Source organism: Desmodus rotundus, chromosome 6, assembly GCF_022682495.2.
Source record: "Desmodus rotundus isolate HL8 chromosome 6, HLdesRot8A.1, whole genome shotgun sequence".
Lineage (NCBI taxonomy): Eukaryota > Metazoa > Chordata > Mammalia > Chiroptera > Phyllostomidae > Desmodus > Desmodus rotundus.
Genome location: NC_071392.1, coordinates 66,171,169 through 66,189,134, shown reverse-complemented (window position 1 = coordinate 66,189,134; position 17,966 = coordinate 66,171,169).

Here is a 17,966-nt window from a genome sequence, read left to right as displayed (position 1 = left end):
AGAGAGGATCCAAATAAACACAATTAGAAATGAAAGAGGAGAGATTATAACTGATACCACAGAAATACAAAGGATTGTAAGAAATAACTATGAAGAACTGTACACCAAGAAATTTGAAAATTTAGGTGAAATGGACACACATCTGGAAACATATAATCTTCCAAAACTGAATGAAGAAGAAGCAAAAAACCTGAACTGACCAATAACAGCAGATGAAATTCAAGCAGTAATCAAGAAACTCACAACACACAAAAGCCCTGGACCAGATGGTTTCACAGGAGAATTCTACAGAGCATTTAAGGAAGAGCTAACCCCTATCCTTCACAGACTATTTGAAAAAATCCAAAATGATGGAAGATTCCCAAACTCTTTTTATGAAGCCATCATCATCCTAATCCCAAAACCACATAAAGAAACAACAAAGAAAGATAACTCAGGCCAATATCACTGCTGAACATAGATGCTAAAATTCTCAACAAAATATTGGCAAACCGCATCCAGTAATACATTAAAAAGATCAAACACTATGACCAAGTAGGATTCATCCCAGGGATGCAAGGATGTTACCATATTTGCAAGTCAATAAACATAATGCATCAAATCAACAACAGTAAAGACAAAAATCACAGGATCATATCAATAGATGCGGAAAAAGCATTTGATAAGATACAGCACCCATTTCTGATAAAAACACTCAGCAAGGTGGGAATGGAGGGAGCATTCTTCAACATAATAAAGGCAATATATGAGGGACCTGCAGCCAACATCATATTCAATGGACAAAATCTTAGAGCTTTCCCACTAAGATCAGGAACAAGACAAGGATGCCCTCTCTCATCACTCCTATTCAATATAGTATTGGAAGTCCTAGCCACAGCAATCAGACAAGAAAAAAAAAAGGCATCGAAATTGGAAAGGAGGAAATGAAACTGTCACTGCTTGCACATGACATGATATGTATATGGAAAATCCTACAGATTCCACAAAAAAACTACTTGACCTGATAAATGAATTTGGTAAAACAGCTGCATACAAAGTCAATACTCAGAAATCAAAGGCATTTCTGTATACCAACAACAAAACAGCAAAAACAAAAATCAGGAAAAAATCCCAATTGATATAGCAACAAGAAAAATAAAGTACCTAGGAATAAACCTAACCAAGAAGGTAAAAGACCTGATCTTAGAACACTCCACAACACTGAAGAAAGAAATTAAGGAAGACACAAACAAATGGAAGCATGTACCATGCTCATGGATTGGAAGAATTAACATCATCAAAATGGCCATACTACCCAAAGCAATTTACAGATTCAATGCAATCCCTATTAGAGTACCCATGACATATTTCACAGATATAGAACAAACATTTCAGAAATTTATATGGAACCATAAACGACCCTGAATAGCTGCAGCAATTTTGAGAAAGAAGAACAAAGCAGGAGGGATCACAATACCTGATTTCAAACTGTATTACAAGGCCACTGTCATCAAAACAGCCTGGTACTGGCATAAAAACAGGCACATAGACCAATGGAACAGAACAAAGAGAACAGAAATAAACCCACGTCTTTAGTATCAATTAATATTTGACAAAGGAGGCAGGAGCATAAAATGGAGCAAACATAGCCTGTTCAACAAATGGTGTTGGGAGATATGGACAGATATGTGCAAAAAATCAAGCTTGATCAGCAACTTACACCATACACAAAAATAAATTTAAGGTGGATAAAAGACTGAAATATAAGTTATAACACCATAAAAGTCCTTGAGGAAAACATTGGCAGGAAAATCTCAGGCATTCCACACAGCAACCTCCTCACAGACAAGTCCCCTCAAGCAAGGGACATAAAGGAAAGAATAAACAAATGGGACCTCATCAGAATAAAAAGCGTCTGTATGACTAAAGAAAACAGCATTAAAATAAAAAGAGTAACAACAGTATGGGAAAACATACTTGCCAATGATACTTCAGACTAGGGCCTGATCTTCAAAATATATAAAGAACTCACACTACTGCATTCCAGGAAGACAAACAACCCAATTGAAAAATGGGCAAAGGACTTGAACAGACACTTCTCCAAGGAAGATATACAGAGGGCCCAGAGACATATGAAAAGATGCTCAACATCACTAGTTATCAGAAAGATGCAAATTAAAACCACAATGAGGTACCATCTCACACCAGTCAGAGTGGCCAACATAAACAAATCAACAAACAAATGTTGGAGAGGATGCAGAGAACTTGCAACACTATTGCACTGTTGGTGAGAATGCAGACTGGTGAGGCCACTGTGGAAAACAGTATGGACTTTCCTCAGAAAACTAAAAATGGAACTGCCCTTTGACCCAGCAATTCCACTGCTTGGATTATACCCTAAGAACCCTGAAACACCAATTTGAAAAGAACCTATGCACCCCAATGTTCATAGCAGCACAATTTACAATAGCCAAGTACTGGAAGCAACCTAAGTGCCCATCAGCAAATGAGTGTGGATCCAAAAACCATGGTACATTTACACAATGGAATTCTACACAGCAGAGAGAAAGAAGGAGCTTATACCCTTTGCAATGGCATGGATGGAACTGGAGAGCATTATGCTAAGTGAAATAAGCCAGCCAGTGAGGGACAAATACCATATGATCTCACCTTTAACTGGAACATAATCAATAGAAGAAAAAAGCAAACAAAATATAACCAGAGACATTGAAGTTAAGAACAATCTAACAATAGCCAGAGGGGAATGGGGAGGGTAAGTGAGGAGAGTGGATTAGAGGAACTACTATAAAGGACACATGGACAAAATCATGGGGGAGGGTGGAAGTGGGGGAGGGAAGTGGGTTTGGCTGGAGTGGGGTGGAGGGATGGGGGGAAAAGGCATACAACTGTAATTGAATAACAATAAAAATTAAAAAACTAAACAAAAACCTGGAATTTTGGAGATAAAATTTTTCACTTGATAAATATAAATTTTAATTCATTTCATTTAAAAACATTTTCTTCTTTAAAATATTTTTAATACATTACTATTTTAAAAAATGGAGAAGCCAAAGAACTTATATGGAAGACATATGGGCATGAACTAAAGGCAGGAGAATTCTGCAGGGATGGGGATGCAGAGTGGAGGCAGATAAAAAGGAGAAAAAAATGGGACAGCTGTAATAGTATAATTAATAAAATACACTTAAAATGGTTAAAAAATAAAAGAACCTATGCACCTCAATGTTTTTAGCAGCACAATTTTCAATGCCAAGTGCTGTAAGTAACCTAAGTGCCCATCAGTAAATGAGTGAATCAAAAAACTGTAGTACATTTACACCATGGAATACTACACAGCAGAAAGAAAGAAGGAACTCCTACCCTTTGCAACAGCATGGATGGAAGTGGAGAGTTAGTGCTAAGTGAAATAAGCCAGGCAGTAAAAGACAAATATTATATTATCTCATCTCTAAGTGGAACCCAATCAACAAAACAAACAAGGAAGCAAAATACAGCCAGAGACATAAAAGTAAAGAACAAATAAAGAATAGTGACCAGAGAGGAGGAAGGAGAAGGATAATAGGGGATAATAAAGGGAGGGCCATCAAGGCATATGTATAAAGGACATATGGACAAAACCAAAGAGGATAAGTTCAAGAGTGGGAGGCAGGGATGGGTGGGGTGGGGGTCCGTGATGGGAGGGAAATGGAGACAACCATACTTGAAAAATAAAAAAATAAAATAATGATTAAAAATAATTAAATAAAATGTTAACGGGAAATAAAAAGACAAAAGTTTACCTTTGTGATCAAGAAACAATTTTCTCCTTTCTCATTGCAAATCCTAATTCAAATTCTATTCCACCAGGATTTCACTAAGGATTACAAAGGATTTATAGTGAATTGACACTGTGCCTTACGTATGCCATTGCTAATTATATTTCTCGTTTGTGAGTGTTTCTACTTTATACATTGATAAGCATTAGAATTATTGTATAATTTCATAGAAGTTGATAACTATTTCTGTCTTTTCAACTTATTTTACATGTGAAATATTTTATAAACTTTAAAATATGAAGGACTAATATTTAATGGTCTAATTATTAACTAGCTAGGAATCTTAAAATTACTGGTTTTAATATTTCATTTATAGGATTTTCTATTCCCTGTTCCCTAATGACAAGTACTAATGAGTATGAACAAGTCATCAAACATTATCTGTACTACACTATGAAGCAGAACATAGTTTCTACTGCCATAAAATTTCTCGTCCATATGGTAAAGGTACAATATTGGCACCAAAGCTCACAAGTCCATCTGGACAGAACCTAATTTTTCTGGATAAGGCAAAGCTTTCTAAATCAAGCCATCTGTTTGTGTGCCTTTAAAAAAAAACTGTAAATAAAATAAGTCAATATGTCCATGTGAAAGAGAGATCAGAATTAGCTTGACATTTATTTAGGACAATAGAGAGCTAATGAAGATAACATATTGATTATTGTCAAATGTATTATTTTTGATGCTTTGGACCAATAAATGTTTCCTGTGACCAATAAAGAATAGCTAATGCCTGTATTAATCATCAATATCAAAGGAAGAAAGGACCCCACATTTTCATCAGTACAACCAGCTCTTTTTCTGGACAATTGAAGAACTATTTGTTTCTTTTATTACAGCATTTTATAAAATTGTTTCAGAAAAATTTTACAGTGTATATATAAAATCAGAAAGTATAAGGAAATGATGTTAATGAATTACTCTAGGGAAATATGTGTTTAAAATTAGTATCTACCCCTTATGAAGTGGTTTTAATGTATTGTGGTAGGCAGAAATTCTAAGATTTTCTAGGTGTTACATGGCAAAGCAATTTTGCTGTTATAATTAGGGTCAACTAACAAACTAACTTTAAAACCAGGACATAAGCCCAGACATATGAACTCTTTAAAAGTAGAGTTTTCCCCACCTGGTAGCAGAAAAATAAGGTGAGATTTGCTAAGTCCATCTTGCAAGAAAGTAAACATGCAGTTTTTCAATTGCCTATGTTGCTACATGGGAAGGAACTGCAGGTGGGAACTGGGAGATGAGAGCTTGATCTAGCTAACAGCTAGTAGAAAAGTGGGGACCTTGGTCATTCAAATGCAAGATTTAAATTCTGTAAGTACCATAGGATAGGCACAGACTTTTAAAACACTTTACTCTTTTTTTAGTTCTGATGGAGTATTGAAGTACGTGTATGCTGAATCCTCTAAAAGTAGCTTGAATTTATGCAGAATGGATTTTTGTTGTTGTTTGTATGTTTGTTAGAAGATAACTCTAAGAGCATCCGGTTGTTCTAGAATATTAGGAGTGATGTCACTGAGCACACACGTACATAGTTTACTTTCACAGTGATGTGAAATAAATTGATATACATTAGTTCTGTGCATAATAATTTGTACAACATGATCTTCAGGTATAATACTATTTTGCACTCTGTTTTCGCATTTCCCAAATATATGTTTCTTAATTTATTAGTTTTTTACATATGCACATACTTTTTCTGTTAGTGTGGTAAATATTTACAAACTATGTACAATTAATCATAATCATCAATAATTAAAATAGTCAAGTTCACAGACACATGGACATTCACATTTGTTCTAGATTGGATTCCTCAATACCTGGGTTTCTCTTGAACCCAACTTTTCATGCCACATTTCAGGTTGAGAATTCACCTTTTCCAATTACATATTTTCTCAGGCCTCTTGAGTTCTTCTTGGAATCCTGTGGTTACTGGCATTGGGGCTCTTGGGATCCCCAAGACAGAAATCAAGAGGAAACCCCAGAGAAATTTCGAGGTACATTTTATTAAATTTATGCTCTAGCACTTCAACAGAGAAAGCACAGAGAAAGTTGGATCCTCTGAACTGGCTCAGAGGTTGGCTCTGCTTGGCTGCATTTATAAGGTGGGGACAAATTGGGCTTGCGTGAAAAGGCTGGCTTTTTTGAAAAAAGTAGGCTTACAGAATTTTCCATTTCAGGGCCAGGTGAATACCTTTTCTAGCTGTATTGCCTGGTGATTGTGTTCTGCCTATGCTGTGGGGCAAGATGGAAGACTTCTTATGACTGTCACCTTAGGAAGGTTGTATAGAGCTCAAACATTTTTCTGCTCAGCTCATCCTGAGTTTCTTCTGACCACCTGGTCTTCACTTGGCTTCTTTTTTTTTCCTCAACACACAATAAAGTATTTTATGTTTTTAAATATATTTTATTGATTATGCTATTACAGTTGTCCCATTTTCTCCCCTTCACTCCACTCCACCCTACACACCCCCTCCCACCCACATTCCCTCCTTTAGTTTATGTCCATGGGTCATACATATAAGTTCTTCAGCTTCTACATTTCCTACACTATTATTACCCTCCCCCCTTGTATTTTCTACCTACCATTTATGCTACTTATTCTTTGTACCTTTTCCGTCTCTCTCCCACTCACACTCCCTGTTGATAACCCTCCATGTGATCTCCATTTCTGTGATTCTGTTCCTGTTCTAGTTGTTTGCTTAGTTTGCTTTTGTTTTGATTTTAGGTGTGGTTGTTAACAACTGTGAGTTTGCTGTCATTTTTACTGTTCATGTTTTTTATCTTTTTTTTCTTAGATAAGTCTCTTTAACATTTCATATAATAAGGGCTTGGTAATGATGAACTCCTTTAACTTGACCTTATCTGGGAAGCACTTTATCTGCCCTTCCATTCTAAATGAAAGCTTTGCTGGATACAGTAATCTTGGATGTAGGTCCTTGCCTTTCATGACTTGGAATACTTCTTTCCAGCCCCTTCTTCCTGTAAGGTCTCTTTGGAGAAATCAGCTGACAGTCTTATGGGAACTCCTTTGTAGGTAACTGTGTCCTTTTCTCTTGCTGCTTCTAAGATTCTCTCCTTCTGTGTAATCTTGGCTAATGTAATTATGATGTCCCTTGGTGTGTTCCCCCTTGGGTCCAGCTTCTTTGGGACTCTCTGAGCTTCCTGGACTTCCTGGAAGTCTATTTCATTTGCCAGATTGGGGAAGTTCTCCATTATTTTTTCAAATAAAATTTCAATTTTTTGTTCTTCCTCTTCTCCTTCTGGTACCCCTATAATTTGGATGTTGGAACATTTCAAGATGTCCTGGAGGTTCCTAAGCCTCTCCTCATTTTTTTGAATTCTTGTTGCTTCATTTCGTTCTGGTTGGATGTTTCTTTCTTTCTTCTGGTCCATACAGTTGATTTGAGTCCCAGTTTCCTTCACTTCACTGTTGGTTCCCTGCACATTTTCCTTTATTTCACTTAGCATAGCCCTAATTTTTTCATCTAATTTGCGACCAAATTCAACCAATTCTGTGAGCATTCTGATTACCAGTGTTTTGAACTATGCATCTAATAGGCTGGCTATCTCTTCGTCACTTGGTTGTATTTTTTTCTGGAGCTTTGATCTGTTCTTTCATTTGCACCGCTTTTTTTTTTTTTTTTTGTCTGTTTTGGTGTGCCTGTTATGTAAAGGGGCGGAGCCTTAGGTATTCACCCAGGCGGGGCAGCCCACTCACTGTGCTGTGACTTTGTTTTTGTGGAAGCTGTCCGAGAGGGAACAATGGCGCTTTCTCCACTCTCTGCCTGCTTTCAGTCACTTCCCCTGCTACCCACAAGGCAAGTGGGTCCTTCTAGTGCTGATTCCCATGTGGGTAAGTTTGTGTACATTCTGGGACCCTGTTGTCTCTCCAAGGAACTCTCCTGTGAGGCTGGGAGTTTCTCACACTGCCACCTCAACTCCCACAGGCGTTTTCAATCAGTGGTTTGAGGCTTTATTTCCCTGCGCTGGAGCCCTGGTGTTTTGCAGTCTGTTTTGCTACCCCTTTGTTCTTCCTGGTTTATCTGTGTGCAAATGTGGGACTGACCAGTTCACAAGCTGCTGCCCTGCTGGATCCGCCAGCTGCTCCTTGCCCATCCCACTCCAAATTTGCCACCTCACTGGGTCCTCCAGCCACTGCCTTGCCCTGAGTCCTCTCCACCCAGCTGCACATCTCCACCCCTCCTACCAGCCTAGATGAATATGTCTTCGTTAACTCCTTGGTTGTCAGACTTCCATACTGTTCAATTTTATGTCAGCTCTGGCTGTTTTTTGTTTTTAAATTGTTGTTGTCCTTCTGTTGGTTGTGCAAGGGAGGCACAATGTGTCTACCTACACCTCCATCTTGGCTGGAAGTTCTTAATTTAGCTTCTTGACCATGTGGTATTTTCTATTCCCAGATCTAGTCCTATGCTGTCTCACTGTGGCCATTATCCTTTTTCCCTTACACTATGATTTTTGAGTATTTAACAACTAAAAACTCTAAGAGATTAGTGACTGCTAAAGCACCTGTGATGTAATTTGAAAGGCAGAGGAGAAACACAGGATGGGTTTCTTGGTTAGGGAGAGGTACTGGGAAGAGTTTAGGAAAGACAAGAAGCAAAATGTCTTTTCCTCTCATCTTCTTTTCAAAGTGAACATCAGAGCCAGGAATTAAGTGCATTCTATGCTTATTTAAATAATCCCCCTGTACCAAAAATTTATGCCTACATGTTTAATATTATCTGAGCTTTATATAACAAAAAAGACTTTGACTTCATGATTATAGTCTTTAAAAAGGTAAACACATGGGGGAATTTTAATATTTAAATAAAGCTACACAATCAGAATAACTAATATTATACAAGATCTGTTCACCTTTTAGAAGAGGAAAAGTGTTGAAAGTCACCATCGTGTTGAATTGGGAGAGCAATTTTTATTAAAGGTGATTGATAAAAGAGTGAAAAGTGGATATAAGTAACTCAGAACAGATTTTTTCACCCTGAGCAAATAGCTGCACTATGTATCTTAATTTGTATGAAAAGAAAAGTTGTGCACTACGAGTAAATAGAAGCCATACCTTTTACATACCTTGCAGTGTATGCACCTGAGCATCTTGGAAGAAGCTGCAGTTCACAACTAACCCATCTTCCACTATAAATCTGCCTTCAAATCCACTCTGAATAGTAGGTCACATATAGGCAACTTCTACTCTGTAAGGTGTTCTCAAACAATATTGGCAAAGTTCAAAGCTCACATACAATGGGAAATGTAAAATACCATTTTTACCAAGAGATTCAGTGTTAAATTGGGGATATAATTTTTGGACATCTTTGGCAACACTCCTGCTAATCAGCTCTTGTTCAACATGGGTTAGAAGAAAGACAGTTAAGAAACATGGTATGATGTAGAACTGGAGAGATGTATAATAGCTTTCTTCAGGTTTAGCATAGCAGGATGTTTAATCTTTCCATGGGAAATGAAGATGCTTAGATAAGTTGACAGAGCTAGTGATGCCTTGTGGTTTGGAGGACCCCAATGACAAGTTGCTCTGAAGTTATACTGTATTTGCCAGCACTAAAAAATGTGAAAAGATTGAGCTAGAACACACACATGGAAATCTGTAAAAACGAGAGTATTTATAGGATACTTCAAAGAATGCACATAAGAACCCAAAAGAGAGCAAGGCCACAAAGAAGGCACTGAGGGTCAACATAGTCATCTGAACAGATGGTGACATTGAGATAGGAATCTATTTTTCCCTTTTCCCACTACCCCTCTCATCTCTTTCTCACTCTAAGACAGAGAAGCAAGTAGGCTTTCAATGGAAGGACAAAGCAGGTATCTGAGAACCAGAATTATTACCCCTCCCTCTATCCAGTCAGGAAAAGGTAAAGGATCCCAAGAGGGTTTAAAGTAGATGGAGATGCAAATTGTGCTTGCAATATTAAAATGAATAGATATAATGACTAAAAATTGTGTTATATACTAAAATAACAGAAAATATCAATTCAACACAGTATGACATAAGGTAGTGGAAAGAAAAAGTATTACTTAAATGTTACACACTACTTATATTTTTCAAAGACTTCTAGATATAACTAGCCAAGTTGTGAAATAGTGTAGTTATCCAATTGCCAATAATCAATTTTATTTACCCCACTAATGTAGGAATACACCTTTGCCTCAACTAATGCAGAAAAAAATATTTTAGTATTAAAAATATGTTCATGCTACAATGTTTTCTGTTGAGCCTTAAACTAAGTAGAAAATCTAATTTCATAAATTTTGTTTTCTTTTAGCATTCTGTTTATTTGAAATTTGAGGAAACTGAACAAGTGCAGAGAGATAATGATTCTTACTATTTTTCTCCAATGATTCAGTTATAGTAGAGATACAGTTATTTGCTGTGATTAGTTTTCATGAAATATTGGAATAAAAATAACAAAATAATTTAATATTAAGGTATCTTTAGTACATAAATGAATAGCTTTGTTGATTAAAAAAGAATGTTTTGAGGTGATTCCATCAACTGTGTTATATTGAGCATATATTAAAAACCATATACATGTAAATATTTCAATAAATTTATTATATATTTGAGACTATGATCTGTATTTTTTCCTTTAGCTGTTTCAAAAATTTTTAAAGTTTTCTTTTTTAAAGCATATTTTATTGATTATGCTACTACAGTTGTCCCATTTTTTCTCTCCTTTATTCCCCACCACTCTGCACCCCCTCCCTCCAGCATTACATTTCCCATACTTCTTGTTCATGGGCTGTACATATAAATTCTTTGGCTTCTCCATTTCCTATACTATTCTTAACCTCCCCTTGTCTATTTTATGCCTCCCGATTATGATTCTTATTCTCTGTCCCTTTTTCCCTCATTCGCCCCTTCTCACTCCCCAGTGATAACCCTCAAAGTGATCTCAATTTCTGTGAATCTGATCCTGTTCTAGTTGTTAGCTTAATTTTTGTTTTTGTTTTTTAGGTTCAGTTGTTGATAGTTGTGAGTTTGCTGTAAATTTATTGTTCATAGTTTTGATCTTCTTCTTTTTCTTGGGTAAGTCCCTGTAACATTTTATATAATAAGGGCTTATTGATGATGAACTCCTTTAACTTGACCTTATCTGGAAAGCACTTCATCTGCCCTTCCATTCTAAATGACAGTTCGGCTGCATAGAGTAATCTTGGATGTAGTTCCTTGCCTTTCATAACTTGCAATATTTCTTTCCAGCCCCTTCTTTCCTCTCAGCTTTTTTTTGAGAAATCAGCTGATAGTCTTATGGGAACTCCTTTGTAGGTAACTGTGTCCTTTTCTCTTGCTGCTTTTAAGATTCTCTCCTTATCTTTAACTTGGGTAACTTAATTATGATGTGCCTTGGTGTGTGCTTCCTTGAGTTCAATTTCTTTGGTACTCTCTGAGCTTCCTAGAATTCCTGAAAGTCTATTTCCTTTGCCAGATTGGGGAAGTATTCCTTCCTTAATTTTTAAATAAATTTTCAATTTCTTATCTTCCTCTTCTGCTTCTGGCAGCCCTATGATTTTGATGTTAGAACATTTAAAGTTGTCCCAGAGGTTCCTCAGCGTCTCTTCATTTTTTTGAATTTCTATTTCTTCATTCTGTTCTGGTTGGATGTTTATTTATTCCTTTGCTTCCCAGCTGTTGACTGAGTCACAGTTTCCTTCACTTCACTGTTGGTTCCCTGTATATTTTCCATTATTTCACTTTTTATAGCCTTCATTTTTTCCTTTATTTTCAGGCAATATTCAAATCATTTCTCTGAGCATCCTGTTTATCCGTGTTTTGACTCTGCATCTAATAGGTTGTCTATATCCTTGTTGCTTAGTTCTTTTTCTGGAGTTTTTATCTGTTCTTTCATTTGGGCCATAATTTTTTGTCTCGGCACACATGTTACATTGTGAGCCTTAGGTATTCACCAGGGTCAGGCAAGGGGTCAGAGGGGCAGCAATGCTGCCTGCTTGGCTCTCAGCCCCCTTTCAGTCACTTCCCCCACTACCCACAAGAAAAAATCGGGCCCTTGTGGAGCTGATCCCTGGGAGGATGGGCTTGTGTACATTCTAGAATTCTGTGGGCCTCTCCAAGGGACTCTCCTGTGAGACTGGGAGTTTCTCCTGCCACCACAACCCCCACCGGTTTTTACAGCCTCAGGTTTTAAAACTTTAATTCTCTGAGCTGGAGCCCTGGTTTGCATGGTTTGTCTCCCTCCTCAGTTGTTTTTCCAGGCTTATCAATACTCAAAAGTGGGATATCCCAGTCCAGTAGCCACCACCTTGTCTTGCTTGAGTCTTCTTCACCCCAGCTTCTAGCCTCTACCCCTTCTACCAGTCTGGATGAATGTTTCTTGTTTAACTCCTTTGTTGTCAGACTTCCATGCAGCTTGATTTTCTGACAGATCTGCTTGTTTTCTGTTTTTAAATTTGTTGTTTTCCTTCTTTTGGTTGAGCGAGGAAGTGAAGCATAAGTAGCTATGCTTCCATCTTGACCAGACCACTAAAAGTGTGATCTGTATTTTCTTACTATATATTTACTTTCACATCTTAGTTATTTGTGCACACAAATTCACTTTTGTTCATAATGTTTTCTTTAATCCCAATTCAAGGATATGTTTTTTGATTTCAGAGTGAGAAGGAGAGACAGACAAAGAGAAAAACATTAATGTTTCTCTCTCCAGCATGCTTCTTGACTGAGGATCAAACCTGCAACCTAGGTATGTGCCCTTACTGGGAATCAAAAGCATTACGTTTTAGTACATGGAATAACCAAGCGTCCAGAGCTCGTGCAGAATGTTTTTCTTAAAAGATTATTTATTTATTTATTTTTAGATAGAGGGGAAAGAGACAGATAGGGAGAGAAACAGCAATGTTGTGGTTGCCTCTTGCATGTCCCCCAATGAGGACCTATTCTGCAACCCAAGCACGTGCCCTGACTGGGATTTGAACCAGCGACCCTTTTGTTTGCAGGTGGGCCCTCAATCCACTGGGCTATGCTAGCCATGGCCAGAATGTTTTAACCTTAAATTATAAGTCTTGATATGGAGACTTGGAACAATTGATCCTAAATTTCCCTCATGTAGTATTAGAACATCTGCTAATTATAACAGGAAGTGATGACTTGAGTGACTATTGAGTAGCTTTGTGGTGCATGGGAGTACAAAAACACTTTTGTCTTAGTGATTTGAACTTTATCTATAATTGACAAACTTGGGAGAACGACCTATCTAAAAGTTATGCACTCTGCTTTAAAATCAAAACAGTTTTCAAGTAAAGAAAAAAATACATCACAGAGTTGTACACTTGAAACCTGTACAATTTTATTAACCAATGTAACTTCAAAATATTCAATAATAAAAAATACATATCACAAAACACTAAGTAGACAACAGCTATTTAATCATAGGACGGTGGGCTTTTATTTATTGTGGAAAGAAATATATCTGTCCTAGGCATTCACTGAGTTTTTCATTTTATGAAATGAAGTAAAGCTATTAGTGTTTCATAATTGAGTAAAGATAAAGATTAGAATCTTTTGAAACTTCAAATAATTTGGGTGGCACGTGTCTCATATTTTCAGGATAGATAGTGATAAACTATAGAATATCTCATTATATTACTGGCACCATAAATGAAATGCAACCGACAACTATTTTTCTCTGGAAAAAGATTGTTTTATGAACAGTGCAGTGTGGTGGCAAGACTAATGACAACCAAGAATGACAGTGAAGAGGGAATACTTCCTGACATTTGCAGGTAATAATAACACTATCATAGATTCAGAAAGTTTTAAAATATGTAAATTATTAACTGATGTAATTAAATTATAAAGGAAATATGTCAACTTATTATTAGTATAAAAATTTAACAATAACAATAATTATGTGGATATATGTATTATTGACTACAGTATAGTGAAAAGAGGGGAGCAGAAAAGCAGGTTTTGAAGTTGGCTTTTGTAAATACAATAATGATTTTGTAGTAGTCATATATCCCCTTTTAATGTCAAGTACTTAATTTGTAAAATAGAAATAATAATGTCAACCTTCCTGATTTATTAGATTAAATTAAATGGATTGATATAGATGATGGCAATTAACATATCTTGAAGTCCAGAAAGATACCAATAAACCTATTTATGAAAAAATATCCCTATACATAGTAAAGCTAATTTTATGTCTTACATCCAGACTTATTGAAGTTTAATGATATTTATATACACACTGTTTTATAAACATCTAACCTCATTCATTGTGATGGTAGAGGATCCAAGTTTTTCGAAAACCTACTTTGTAGTTTTTCGAAAACCCTAAATCAGACAGCATTAAAGGGCTTACATTAGGACAAACTTATATAAATAGCAATATACTTTTTTTCACAATCAGTACGAAGCTGTAGTGAACAATCTTCCTCTATTGATTTTACATGAAGGGAAACAGCATGTTCCAAACTTTCCACCTTGAGTCTGGCCTAATTTATTCTAGGGAGATGACTGCAATACATATCTGCAATGAAAAGAGTGGTCTTAGATCTCCTAATTATTTACCATCGCTCCTGTGGCCTGTAGAAATGGTGTGACTCATTCCAAAATGAAAGTCATTGTACCATATATTTAATCATTCTGACATAGAAAAAAAAGCTTTCTGAATTTAATTCTCTGAATATGTTTTAATCTTCTATTTAGTTAGCACTTGTTACTGTAGATGATTTAATTAAAGTACATGATAAGGACCCTATCCTTGAGGGGCATGAAACAAAATATCACTAGAAATTGATATTTATTTTAATTGAATAGGTTAGACAATCAAGGTTCTATGCCATCAGAGAAAATAGAGATTAATGTTAATTCCAGTAACCTCTGTAAGCCCTCCTGGAAGAAGTTAGATTAGAGCTGAATATTGAAGAATGGGCTATGGTTTAGATATGTAAAGAGGGCTAAGATGGTAATTTGAAGGGAGATTCTGAGTTTAGTGAGAGACCATTGCATTGAAGGTGAGTTGTTGGTACTGTCATGGAACATTCTGTTAATGCAGAGACTTTATGTTGGCTAGCAATGATGGTAGGAATTAACTGAATTGGAGGGAAAGATGGATACAAGCAAGGCTTTTAAAAATAACTTTACAGGCAATAAGAATGAATTATAGGATTTTAAATTATAAAATTACCTGGGGAAAACAACATGTAGGATATTGTTCTAATGGCACATTTCAGAGTAGAAGACTAATAGAGGGAAGTATTTGGGAAGTCATTGCCATAATTCAGGTGTAATGTGATGATAATAGTAAAAACTGGGAAGTTGCATTAAAAAAGGAAAATAATTATTGAAATAGATAAAGGAAGAGATATACACTAAATAAATGAAAGAATAGAGCTAAGACACAAAGAATTTGAATGATTTCATTAGATGAGTCATTAAAAATGAGAATCCAGATGTTCTGGCTTCCAGCAGGATATTTATGTTTTCCATTAAATAATAAAATATTCTATTATATGTTAACAAGAGAAACTCATTCAAATGCTTTATATCAGGGGTGTCAAACTCATTTTCATGGAGGGCCATATCAGCCTTGTGTTGCCTTCAAAAGGCTGAATGTAATTTTAGGACTGTATAAATGTAACTACTCTTTAACAGTTAAGCGAGAGCTCAGCGCTGCAGCCTGGTAGAAACATGGTGCTGGGCCAGATAAAACAGGGTGGAGGGCCGGATTTGGCCCGTGGGCCTTGTGTTTGCCACCTGTGCTTTGTACAGTTGACCCTTAAACAACATGGATTGAACCACATGGGTCCACTAATATGAAGATTTTTTCAATAAGTACATAAATTTTTTGTATTTTTCTATTACATTTAACCCCCTTATACTCCTCTCTCCTCCCTGCATTCACCACACTTTTGTCTGTAGCCATGAGTCTTTTTTTCCTTTTTGCTTGATCCCTTCGCCCACTAACCCCCCCAATAGCTATTTGCTATCTATGATTCTGTCCCTATAATACCTATTAGTTCAGTATGTTCATTAGATTCCACATATAAATGAAAGCAATATTTATCTTTCTCTGACTGGCTTATTTCACTTAGCATAATGTTCTCCCTCCATAATGTTGCAAAGGGTGATTTTTTTTTTTTTACTGCTGAGTAGTATTCCATTGTGTAAATGTCCCATAGTAGTTTTGTCAACTCATCTATTAATGGATGCCTGGGATACTTCCATATCTTGCAAATTGTAAATAATAGTGCAGTGAATTTAGGGGTGCTTATGTTCTTTTGAATTAGTGTTTTGGGTTTTTTCATATACATTCCCAGAAGTGGGATCACTGGATCAAAGGCAGATACATTAATTTTTTAGGTATCTCCATATTGCTTTCCGCAATGGTTGTACCAGTCTGCATTCCCATGAACAGTGCAAAAGGGTTCCCTTTTCTCCACATCCTCACCAGCACTTGTTGTTTGTTGATTTATTGATGCTAGCCATTCTGACTGGTGTGGATTGATATCTTATCATGGTTTTAATTTGCATTTCTCTGATTAGTGATGTTGAACATCTTTTCATATGTCTATTGACCATATGTATGTCCTCATTAGAGAAGTGTCTATTCAGGTCCTTTGCCCATTTTTCAATTGGATGGCTTTTTTTTTGGTGTTAAGTTTGGTAAGTTCTTTATAAATTTTGGATATTAATCCCTAATGACTTGCATTGATGAATATGCTCTCCCATTCTATAGATTGTCATTTTTATTTTGTTAGTGGTCTCTTTTGCTAGGCAAAAACTGTTTAGTTGGTGTTATAACATTTTCTTTACTATAGCTTACTTTATTATAAAAATATAGTATTTAATATATGCAGAATACAAAATATGTATTGACTATTTCTGTTACCCATAAGGCCTCAGGTCAACAGTAGGCTATTAGTAGTGAAGATATGGGGGAGTCAAACATTATATTTTGATTTTTGACTGTGGGCAGAGGGTGTTGGTGCCCCAACCACCACATTATTCAAGGTGATGATAACAGTAAAAAAAGGTATGGAAAGTTGCATTAAAGGAAAATAATCACTGAGATGGATAAAGGGTCAATCTGTTTGGGTCAATCAGTGCATTTGAAATTTGTTGTCATTAATACTAATCCCCTTTCCTTCACTCATCCTGTTCTTTTTCCCTTTGAAAATATTTTTAGAACCTTTATTAAATGTGTTATTGGGTCTTGGATAATGCTGATGATGATAAATTGAATTTTTTAGCAACTTCAAATCCTAATACATGTTCTTCATAGGATAGTTATGAGTATCAATGATATATAAAACATCTATTACACTACCTAGCACATAAAGCCCCTCCTAAATATAGTGAGTATTATTATTGTAGAGTATTGAGAATCTAGTATTTATAGCTGTAAAGCTAAAATACTAAATCTTGTGTCAGTTTCCATCAAAATTATTCATTTTTGCTTTCTATCACTTCCTTTAACATTCTCTTGCTGTTCTCTCTTCCTAATACATCTTTTCCCATTGACCCCTCTAGTCCCCTCTACCCGAGTAACTTTTGCTTGCTGCTCAAGACTCAGTCTGACTTTGCTTCCTTTGCAGAAATTTTCTTGACCCCATTAAAATGAACTAAGTACCCACTTCCCATGGTATATCTTTTGCAGCACTGTATTTCCAGAACCTAGCATAGTACCTGTACCCACAGTTATGAAATAAATATTTATTGAATGAATAGTGTGCCAAAGGAATTGAGGCAATATCTTGCAATTTGGCTCTCAGCATACTCTAGCTGACTTTTTGTGTTCAGGACATTCTTTCAAAATGCTCACAATGCACTTCTCCAGTGTTGCTAGCTGGATTAGCGATTTTCTATTTTGTGCCTCATAGCACTTTTCTCTATTGCACCTACAATGCTAACCTTAACAGTTGGTAATTTCTCATTTATATTATATGTATAAGATACCATTGGTGTCTGAGAAGGCAGTCTTTTGTCTTGTAATATAGTAGGGGTATCTGCTACTGACCAGCTAGTTAATTATGTTACCTTTCTAAAGTTGTTTCTTCAAGTACAAAAAGGGATAATGATGCTCTTCCTAGGTTAGTAGGGGTTAAGTAATCCAAATTAAATGAGAGTTTCTTCTATGCTGTTGTGTATGT